Source organism: Lynx rufus, unplaced genomic scaffold, assembly GCF_022079265.1.
Source record: "Lynx rufus isolate CCGP_SWC_20201006 ecotype Redwood Valley unplaced genomic scaffold, mLynRuf1.p SCAF_6, whole genome shotgun sequence".
NCBI lineage: Eukaryota > Metazoa > Chordata > Mammalia > Carnivora > Felidae > Lynx > Lynx rufus.
In genome coordinates this window covers 75012138-75022701 of record NW_025814878.1, presented here as the reverse complement: position 1 = coordinate 75022701, position 10564 = coordinate 75012138, and the positions used below count along the sequence as shown (strand labels likewise).

The 10564-nt window shown below is 36.9% G+C and overlaps 1 long non-coding RNA gene across 1 annotated transcript; it reads left to right on the top strand.

Annotated features, from left to right (window-relative positions):
• Nucleotides 1–5268: 5268 nt before the first annotated feature.
• Nucleotides 5269–10131, top strand: LOC124529261 (uncharacterized). The gene is made up of 2 exons (XR_006966294.1): nt 5269–5480; nt 8711–10131. It is a non-coding gene; the product is annotated as an uncharacterized LOC124529261 (long non-coding RNA).
• Nucleotides 10132–10564: the final 433 nt, after the last annotated feature.

The following is a 10564-nucleotide window of genomic DNA, read 5'->3' as shown; positions in this document are numbered from 1 at the left end:
AAACAATAATAAGAAATTAGAAAAATTAAAATATGTCAATTGTGAGAGTAAAAAGAACAATATATAAAGTTAAACGCACATTTTATAATTTTGTTAGAAAATCTGCCATACAAAACCCCCCAACATTTTAAATTAGCAAACTGATTTCTTTTTACATTGCCAAGTACTTATTCAATATTAGAAATAATATTCTCGATTCATACTTCAAATATATTTCAAAACTTTGTTTTTATGGTATGAAGTTTGAAAAATAAAAATCATTTACACAGCTCTATTGAAGAGAAGAATATGAGCATTATTTTTTAACAGTTACGCATCTTGAACTAAGCTGCTTTGCATCTCCAGTCCAGATATCATTTTAGAACCCCAGCTCCAAACAGTCAATTGCTTCTCCAGGACACCATTTGGATTTCTCATGGCAATCCCCTTTTGGAAAGCCTCTTTTGGCATCCCACATCCACTCTTATATCCTCTAGTACAATTTGCACGTAGTAGGCCCTCAATAAATATGCTCTGAGACTTGACCAACTAGGTACCACACTGGACAGTTCAGACTAAAAAAATGCCATTTTCCCCTCTGTTCTTCCTCTGTTCTCCCATACCTCTCCCATTATTGTGCATTTGTTTTAAAGGTCTATTGACTTATCTGTTCCTACTGGATTGTTAGCAAGGACCTCTTAATTACCTATCAAAGAACCTGGCACCATAGGTGCCATAAATACGAGCCAAATAACATATGATTCATCAGAATCCCTGAATCTGTTTTCTCCCCTTATTCTTGTAAAGACTTTCTTTCCTCAAATGGAAGCTTTGAGAAAATTTCCCATGAATTAATTATCCTGATTTCACTTAGTTTTATGACTTAACCTTCTCATATTTCTCTACCCTAACAAGATGATTCTTAATTTTAATTCAAGACTCTTTCTGTGGGACTAGGAGCCACACTCTGTTGAGGATCTTTAGTGAATCTACTATTACATATGCAGTCTTTTCACCATATGTTTAATTAAGGAACATATCAGATAGGGATGCCTGGGTGGGTCAGTTGGTTAAGTGGCCAACTTCAGCTCAGGCAATGATCTCGTGGTTCATGGTTCGTGAGTTTGAGCCTGTTGGGCTCTGTGTTGACAGCTCAGAGCCTGGAGCCTGCTTCGGATTCTGTGTCTCCGTCTCTCTCTGCCACTCCCTGCCTCACGCTCTGTCTCTCTCTGCCTCTTAAAAAATGAATAAATGTTTTAAAAAACATAAAAAAAAGAACATATCAGATAGCCCTAGGCCCTGTGTCATTCCTGAAGAATGTGTCTCCACGTTGCTCCCCATGTAGGGAGGTTGTACTCAGACCTGGTCCTTTGCTGCTTTTTGGCTCTCCTCCTACAACTTCTCAGCTACATCTGCATGCAGCTCTTGATTTCTGGTCTCTTTTCCCTGATACCATGTAATTGGCTTGAACTTGGCTTCTTGTCTATACCCTTGCCTCCTGGCCCACAGCTGAGATGTACCCGCTGCTTGTATGGTCCCAATTCCATCATGCTCAAGGCAGTATGTGCAGCTGCCATTATCATTGCCTGCAGTGAGTACTCTCACTTTCCAACATTGCTTCCCATCAACTGACCCATTTGATCTTCATAGATGCCAGGGAAGGGAAGGCATTCATCATTGCAAAAGCTTTTCTATTTTTAAGGAGGTTGCAAACTTAACTATTTTTCTCATAACTGATTTTTTATTTCTTACCTACTAGATAGTGAGTGTGTTTTAAATTTACAGAGTCACTATAACTGAGTTTCTGGTGGTTTAATCAGTCTCTTTTGGGCATGCCAGTCTCTTTTAGGCAAATGCTAATTATATAAGATTTTCTCTTCCTCCCCTTACTCAACTCTAAGATACTGTCATGATGTCATGTGAGGGGGTGGAGGTGGGGAGAGTAGTGGTGAAAACGGGTTTTGGATTCAGATAGTGACCTCTGAATCGGTGGACCCTCACTGATCTCTGCAGTTGAGTGCCTGGTCTGGTCCCTGGAAATTGCAACTGCTGGTTGCTGACAGACCCATCTGCCTTGTGTGTCATTGTGTAGGCACCCATCACTAGACCTTGCCCCTGGATCTTGTTAGTCTACTGGGTTTTTCTAGATCTTTGCTTTCCTCACCAGGACACACAGAAACTTCTGGATCCCTTGCTTACTGCACACAGGCCAGGCAAGTCAGCAGATCAGACTTTTTGGTGTAGACAGATTCTTCCCACCAAATGCCATTGCTGGGCACCACACCACCTCTTCTCCCAAGGCTCACCAGAGGGAGCAAAGCAAAGGCCTTCTGCCTTCAGGATTCCCCAACATATTTAAGGCATTACCCTTTTGGAAGGGCTTCTGCCTAGGTCTTACTTTCTATCCCTGTCTCTCTTCTCTTTGCTGCAAATCTCCCCTAAGCCAAAAGAGATAGCCTGACCTCTCCTTTCCTTCTTTATGATATCCCCCAAGTTACAAGGTCCTCCCTCAGGTCTTATCTTGAATTCTGTCTATCCCTGTCTCTTTATAACTTCCATAGACAAAGTCAACATGGAGCTAAAAAAATATAGAAAATTGTATAGTCTTTTGACAAAGACCAAATTTCAGGATTATTTTTTTGCTGCAAACTTAAAACCTCTCCTTTGGATATTAAAAGCTGAATATTGAAACTCTCTTTATTTTTGCATTCCGGCTATAATATAATCCTAATGCCTTGGGCAGAATGAGCAAAGGTCACACATTAAGAAACGCAAAGGAGAAAAACTCATTAATATATATCAAAACATTCCCATTACAGTATTGATTCAGAGAAAATATATTAACTATAGCAAATTCCACTAATTTGGACTGAATGGTGAGGTCAGTCTGAATTTTCAAAATGTGTAAGTTATTAACTATTAATAAAATAAGGAAAAGTAATATTAGAGTATGTAGAAAAAAATACTATTAAAGATAAGAAAAGCACAGCTATCACTGAACATTTGGAAGGGCTGGTCTCTAGGTATTTTTCTGTGTGTGCATACATTATACATGTATGTCAATACATCTAGATATGGATTTATTTTATACATACATGTAGTGTATGTATTAAGTTCTATACAAATATGAGCCAATTTATCTTAGTAACCGATTTTACAGAGAAGGAAACAACACAGAAAAATATACTTGCCTGATAGTTGGTAACCTGTTTTGCTAGGTTTGCCTGGCTTTGGAATCCTAATGGATAACTTTCATAAACCTATTTTTTTTTTTTAACGTTTATTTATTTTTGGGACAGAGAGAGACAGAGCATGAACGGGGGAGGGGCAGAGAGAGAGGGAGACACAGAATCGGAAACAGGCTCCAGGCTCCGAGCCATCAGCCCAGAGCCCGACGCGGGGCTCGAACTCACGGACCGCGAGATCGTGACCTGGCTGAAGTCGGACGCTTAACCGACTGCGCCACCCAGGCGCCCCCATAAACCTATTTTTTAAAAATGAATTCTATGAAGATACAACAAATGAAAAAATGTAAGTAATATACTTGTAGAGAAATGACAATTCTTGAAAATGTTTTATCGTGACACATGGTAGCTCCACTTGTGATGAGCACATCATAATGTAGAGAGAAGCTGGATCATGACGTACACCAGAAATTAATGTAACATTGTGTTTCAACTATACTCAAAAATTTTTTTGATGTTTTATTTTTGTATTATTAGATTAAAATGTTTCTATTGTTTATTTTCTTAAACGCTTCACAAATGTTACGAGGAAATTTTAGTGACTAGTTTACCTAGCTATTCAGAAAGTTCACAGTAAACAGATTCACCTTAATGAATTTTTGTTGTATGATTTCCACAGAATTAACATAATCTTTCTTTATGACATTTGCCATTTTATCCACTTTCTCTAGCTACCTTATAATTATACATATCAAAATATTTAGTCAATTCATTAAAAAAAAAAAAAGAGTCAAAGATCACAGACACTTAACATCATTTAACCAAATAGATACTTGAACTAACTGAATTGGCAAAATATAGAAAAATTCAAATTTTCATACCCTAGATTTAATAGTAAGATATAAAAACCAAAATATATGTGTAAATTACTTGCTTGAAAAAAAGACTTTCTGTTCAATATAGGCAGAAATTTTAGACTAAAAGTGACTTTTGGATCACCTAGGTGGCTTAGTTGGTTAAGCATCTGACCCTTGGTTTCAGCTCAGGTCATGATCCCAGGGTTGTGGGATCAAGTCCCGCATTGGGCTTCACACTGAGCATGAAGCCTGCTTGAGATTCTCTCTCTCTGTCTCTCTCTCTCTCTCCCCCTCTCCCTCTCTCTTTCTCTCTCTCTCTCTCCCTCTACCCTTCTCCCCTGCTCATTCTCTCTCTATATATAATAAAAATTTAAAGATAAAAAACCCTAAAAGTGATTTTTGAAAATTGGAAGGCAGCTATGCTCACCACTATGCTACCAACACCCACCGACTTTTGAAAATTGGAACTTTAAAAAATAAAAATTTTACCAGAAACTATAACAAAATAATTAAATTTTTTTGAAATAGACAAAATGTCGGTAAAAGAATGATTAAAAATATTTTATTAAACTTAGTGCCCAGATCTTGGTTTCTAATACCATTCTCTAATAAAAGAAACCAGGGATCTTTAGAGAAATCCTTGTTCTAGGATGAGAGCAGGGAACATGCAAGATGAACCTGGGGTATCTTACATGCCAGAAAATAGGAAATTACTTAAAAAACAACTTACACACACTCACAATGGTGGGGTATGACAAAGGGACACAGGAGCCAACTGAAAGAGCTCCTAATGGCCAAATGTGGAGCAATTTGAGCAACAAAATAAAGTAGTATAGGATTGTATCCAAAGTATAAAATAAATATCCATGAATCATACCAGTATAAATAAATAAATAAATAAATAAATAAATAAATAATAAAGGAGTAGAAAAAATTGCCCATGCAGAAGAATTCGGAATAATGTATGTACTATTCCACCTATAGGAGATGGAACATAATTTCCTACTTCACGAACAGGGGCTTCACATAGAGCTATCCTTCCAAAGGATACTGCGGGGAAAGAAGAGACTGCATGGAAAGAGGAGAAAAAGAGTAGTTGTATATTGGAAAAGCCTGACAAATACTACCTCAATTGGGTGATCAAGGTTAATATCAACAATGATAAATTATCTGTATAGTATGTACCTTTGATGTGATAGGGTGAAAATGACACTTTACCTCTGTGGTCTTCCTCCCTAAAGCCCTTAATCTCAGATCAGTCGTGAGAAAGACATCAAACAAATCCAAATGGGGGACATTCTGCAAAATAACTCACCAGTACTCCTCAAAACTATAAAGGTCATCAAAAACAAGGAAACTCTGAGAAATTGTCATAGCCAAGAGGAGTCTGAGGAGATAATGACAACTAAATGCAATCTAGTATCCTGGATGAGATCCTGGAATAGAAAAAGAACATCAGGTAAGAACTAAGAGCATCTAAATAAAGTATGGATATTAGTGGTGTATTAATGGTGTATCCATATTTGGTTATTAATTGTAACAAATGAATCATCTTAATTTAAGATATTAATGAGGGGTGCCTGGGTGGCTCAGTCGGTTAAGCGTCCGACTCTTGATTTCTGTTCAGGTCATGATCTCATGGTTTGTGGGTTCGAGCCCCACATCAGACTCTGCGCTGACCCTGCAGAGCCTGCTTGGTATTCGCTCTCTCCCCTCTCTCTTTGCCCCCTACCCCGCTTGCTCTCTCTCTCTCTCTCTCTCAAAATAAATAAACTTAAAAAAAAAACTAAAAAAAAAGATATTAATGATAGGAGGGATGGGTGAAATAGGTGATGGGGATTAAAGAGTGCACTTACCATGATGAGCACTGAGTAACCTATGGAATTGTTGAATCACTATGTTGTACACTTAAAACTAATATAACAGTGTATGTTAACTATACTGGAATAAAAACAACAACAAAGAAGATATTAATAATAGGGGAAACTGGGTGTTAACTCTGTTCAATCTTCACATTTTTCTGTAAATCAAACTATTATGCAAAATGTTTATTTTTTTTAATGTTTATTTTTGAGAGAGAGAGAGAGAGAGGAGGGGCAGAGAGAGAGGGAGGCGCAGAATCTGAAGCAGGCTCCAGGCTCTGAGCTGTCAGCACAGACTGATGTGGGGCTGGAACTCACGAACCATGAGGTCATGACCTGAGCTGAAGTCGGTAGCTCAACCGACTGAGCCACCCAGGTGCCCCTGAAAAATGTGCATTTTAAAAAAGAAGCTACACATGGAAATAGAGAACAGCACAGTTCTATACTTATATTCAGGAAACACATAAGACTGAAAAACATTGAACTATATTATAGGACACACTCAGTAAAATCTAATCTGTAGAAAAGACCACAGGACAAATGACTCAATTTATTTAACAAATAAATTGCAAGGAGGAAAATAGAGAAAGCTGAAGTATAAATTGAATTAAGAGACACAGCCAATCACAATGGGTGGATTTATTTGAAAACTTATTGAAACAAACTTCAAAAAAATGACATTACAGAACAGTTGGAATATTGAGCACACACTGAATATTTGATGATATTAAGGAATTACTGCTAATTTTATTTTGAGTGTGATTATGCTACCGTGGTTATTTTCTCGATATCTTTATGTTTAGAGATACGTATTGAAACACTTGAGAATTAAATTATATGAACTCTGATATTCACACCAAAATAATATGGGATAACGAACTGTTGGGTAGGGGTCCAGGTGAAACAATATTGACCATGAATTAATTGTTAATTGTTGAAGTTAGGTTAGGTATATGGGAATTCCTTATATTATCCCATATGCTTGTGTACATGTTTAAAATTTTCTGTAATAAAAAGTGAAATGAAACAAAAACTACAAAGTGAAAATAACTGTCTAATAAGCCTTACTGTATAGTACTCTATTTCTAAATAGTAAAGTGTTTTCCACCTACACATCACCAATTCTCAAAATAGCAGCTTCAAGATAGAAAGTGACATTTAAGCTGTGTCTACAGGAAGCCAAAAACCTACTGGTTGATTTGATTAATTCAGACAAAGAGCTAGTCAGTTTTGCAGAGGGGGAAAAAAATCAAACTGTTCATTTCATTGAGTTTACTGAATAATGCCTTGAATAGTGCTATGTACATAATAAGTGATTAATATTTGCTGGTCAATAAATCAGTGAATTTAACATTTGTTCTGGCACCTTAATGGAGACACAATTTGGCTGTGAACACCAATTGTAAGAGAACTTGGAAACAAAGGTAAAAGGCTAGCTCTAGGCAAAACTATGGAGAGTGCAACATTTATTTATAGAATACTCATGTGCAAAGGACGTCAGTGCAAGCACACAACCAAAGTTCATGACAAGAACAAGAACCAGCTTATAAAACTATCATTAGATTAAGTTTTGATTAAATTCTACCAGAAGTTGTTACAATGTATATTTGTGCTAAATGGTATTTCAATGACTTATATACTATATATGTTTTTTTAAGCATCATGTGAGGACCCTAATGTATGACCCTTTAAAATTTACAAAGCACTTTCATATTGTGGTATATCATGTTACCTTCTTTTGTGAATCAGACAAAAAATAGGTAACATTATCTCTGTTTTTCAGGTGAAGGATAGGCTCTGGGAGACTCCCAGCATTGTCAGTGCCAGAAGCAGAGGAATGGGGACTGGAACCCAGGTGTCCTGGCACCAAGTCCAGTGCTCCTTGTTATACTTAGCCATCTCTCAAGGGGAAATACATAATATACTCCTGGTGCTTCTACTTGGATTATATTGGAAAGAAAGTTGGCATGAATAAATATCTCTAGTTTACGAATACAAATAACCTCCTTTTTTGCCAATCGCTACTATTTAAATAGTGTCAGTATACTAGTGGTTCTTCTTAATAAGTGTCTATTATAAATAGTCAATATTCTGGGCAACGTAATGCTCGATTAATATTACATTCTGTTTTCTCAGTGACGCACAGTTGAAATCCAGAAACTAAGCTCTGTGAGGATGGTAAACATTCTTCTCAACATTAAATCCTTTGATGTTGAAAAAGAATATGCATTAAAGTATCCTAAAATATTATATAATAACTTTATAATATCAGTTAACACAAAGCTCATCATTCTGGTCCATTATTTGGCAAATGGCTTTATTCTTTCATAGTTTCTTCTTACCTGAGGACTTCTGTTCCTCCTCAGTAGATGTAGTCCACTTACCTATCATGACTTTACTGCTGCTTGATTTCACTTTCTAGCCTATTTTATGTGCGAGGAAAATCATTCATAATAGCTTGTGTGTGACTGTTTTTCACCTCTAGTCAATGACCATTTCTATTCAAACTATTTTAAACGATGTTTTGGAATCGGTCCATCCCTTGCCTTTGCGTATATTCTATATCTTTTTCTAACTTTCCCAAATGACTCACTTTTTGCTTTTGTTTTTAATTAGAGGTTCTTCTTATGGTTTCTTCCTGAGTATCCCCTTTGGAGCTAGGCAGATATTGTTTTGCACAGCAGAATGTCCAGCTGAGAACAAAAATACAGACCTGTGTTTTTTGCAACAATGTTTAAGTGGGTTTAATCAGAATGCAGTTTTACAGTTCAAATATATCCATATTTCAAAGACCACAGAACTTAACATTATATGCTCTCTTTTTCAGCAATGTGAACAAACCAAACTGTCAAACACTGAACCCAGTGGAAAATGAATGTACTTCCAAAATCATTTCCCTGATCCACTGCAAACAGCTTGATCACATTGGAGAATGTGACCCATGCAGTTGCTGAAGCGTGTTTTCCCACTATACCTCATGCAGAAAAATCAAACTAAGAGTAATCTTGAAATGTCACTTCACAAACAAACTGAAGAAACTGGAAGAGATAAACTAGGATTTCCCCTGGTGGGCCATGCAGAGTGGCAGTGGGTACCTGGGAGAGCCCTAGAAACTTGGGGGAAGGGTCAAAGACCAGGACCTGGTGCTGAGCTTCAGGGAATGAATCTTCCTAGAGCATTCCCACTGGTGAATCAGGATACCATCTGCATATGTCATCAAGTGGCTCGCTTCCCGCCTTTGCCAAATATATTAGATTTTTATTGTTGCAGTAACAAATCTCCATACGCTGAGTGGATTAAAGCATCACAAATTTATTTTTACAGTTCTGGAGGTCAAAAGTCCAGTAAGGATCTCACTAGATTAACATAGATGTGTCAGCAGAGCTGTGTCTGCTTTTGGAGGTTAGCATAGCAGGTGGAGTCTCTCTCATAACAAGTTTCACTGACTCTTTTGTCACCATACCTTTTTCTCTGACCACCTTTGGAAAAGGTCTCTGCTTTTAAGGATTCGTGTGATTAGATGGGGCCCACCTGGCTATTTCAGGATAATTTCCCCATCTCAAGGTCTGTAACCTTAATCATAGCTGCAAAGTACCCTTGTTATGTAAGGTAACGTTCACAGATTTGGGGGGACAGGAAATAGGTTTTTTAGGGAGTCATTATCCTGCCTACCACACCAAGTAAAGAAAGAGTAGGATAATCTTTATCTTTCTGGCCTCTACCTTCCTGATCTTAACCCACACTGACTGGATCTGGGCCTACTACTATACATTCCAACATATTCTAACACTACCCCCTTCTTATTGCTTAGTTTTATTTAGCTCACTGGCTTGAAAACCATACCATCTATGATTTCCCTTATTATCCTCAACAATATCTAGGATGTGGAAAATGTATAAGAAATAATGTGCTTTTTGTGTTTACTGTAAAAATATGTGTTAATTCTCAGTAACAATCTTGCATCTACACATCAGTTGTCTCTTGGGGTAGGGGCCTAAATTTTTTTTCCAAAATGAAACATACGCATTAAAACAGCAGTATGAGATGGTCATAATATACTTAACAATGGCAACCAATTTGGATTCTTTGAATAAATAAAACTGTGAATAGATGGGTTTCTTTAGATGAGGACCTTTAGAGAACTCCCACCTTCCTTTTAGTCTGTGCCCTGTGTAGCGTCAGGAGGACAGAAGATTATTGTATTGTGTTCTTAGGACCAAATGAATAAACATCATTTGCCTATTAAAAGTTACGGTATTTTATTTTTAAAGAACTGTGCTGGGGGCGCCTCGCTGGCTTAGTCAGAACAGCATTGATTCTTGATGCCGGGGTCGTAAATTCAAGCCTCATGTTGGATATAGAGATAAATAAATGAATAAATAAAAACTTAATAAAATTGTTTAAAATTTTTCAGTTTTTCTGTGCTGACAGCTCAGAGCCTGAAGCCTGCTTCAGATTCTATGTCTCTGTCTCTCTCTTCCCCTCCCCCACTCATGCTCATTTTTCTCTCTCAAAAATAAATAAAAACAAAAAATAAAATAAAACAAAATTCAGCTTAAAAAAAGAACTATGCTAATACAAGTTTTGAAGTAGAGGATATGTATCTTGGTTACAATTTTACCGATGAATGACATTAAGTTTTTTTACATTATATAAATTGAAGACAAAATTGAATTTACCT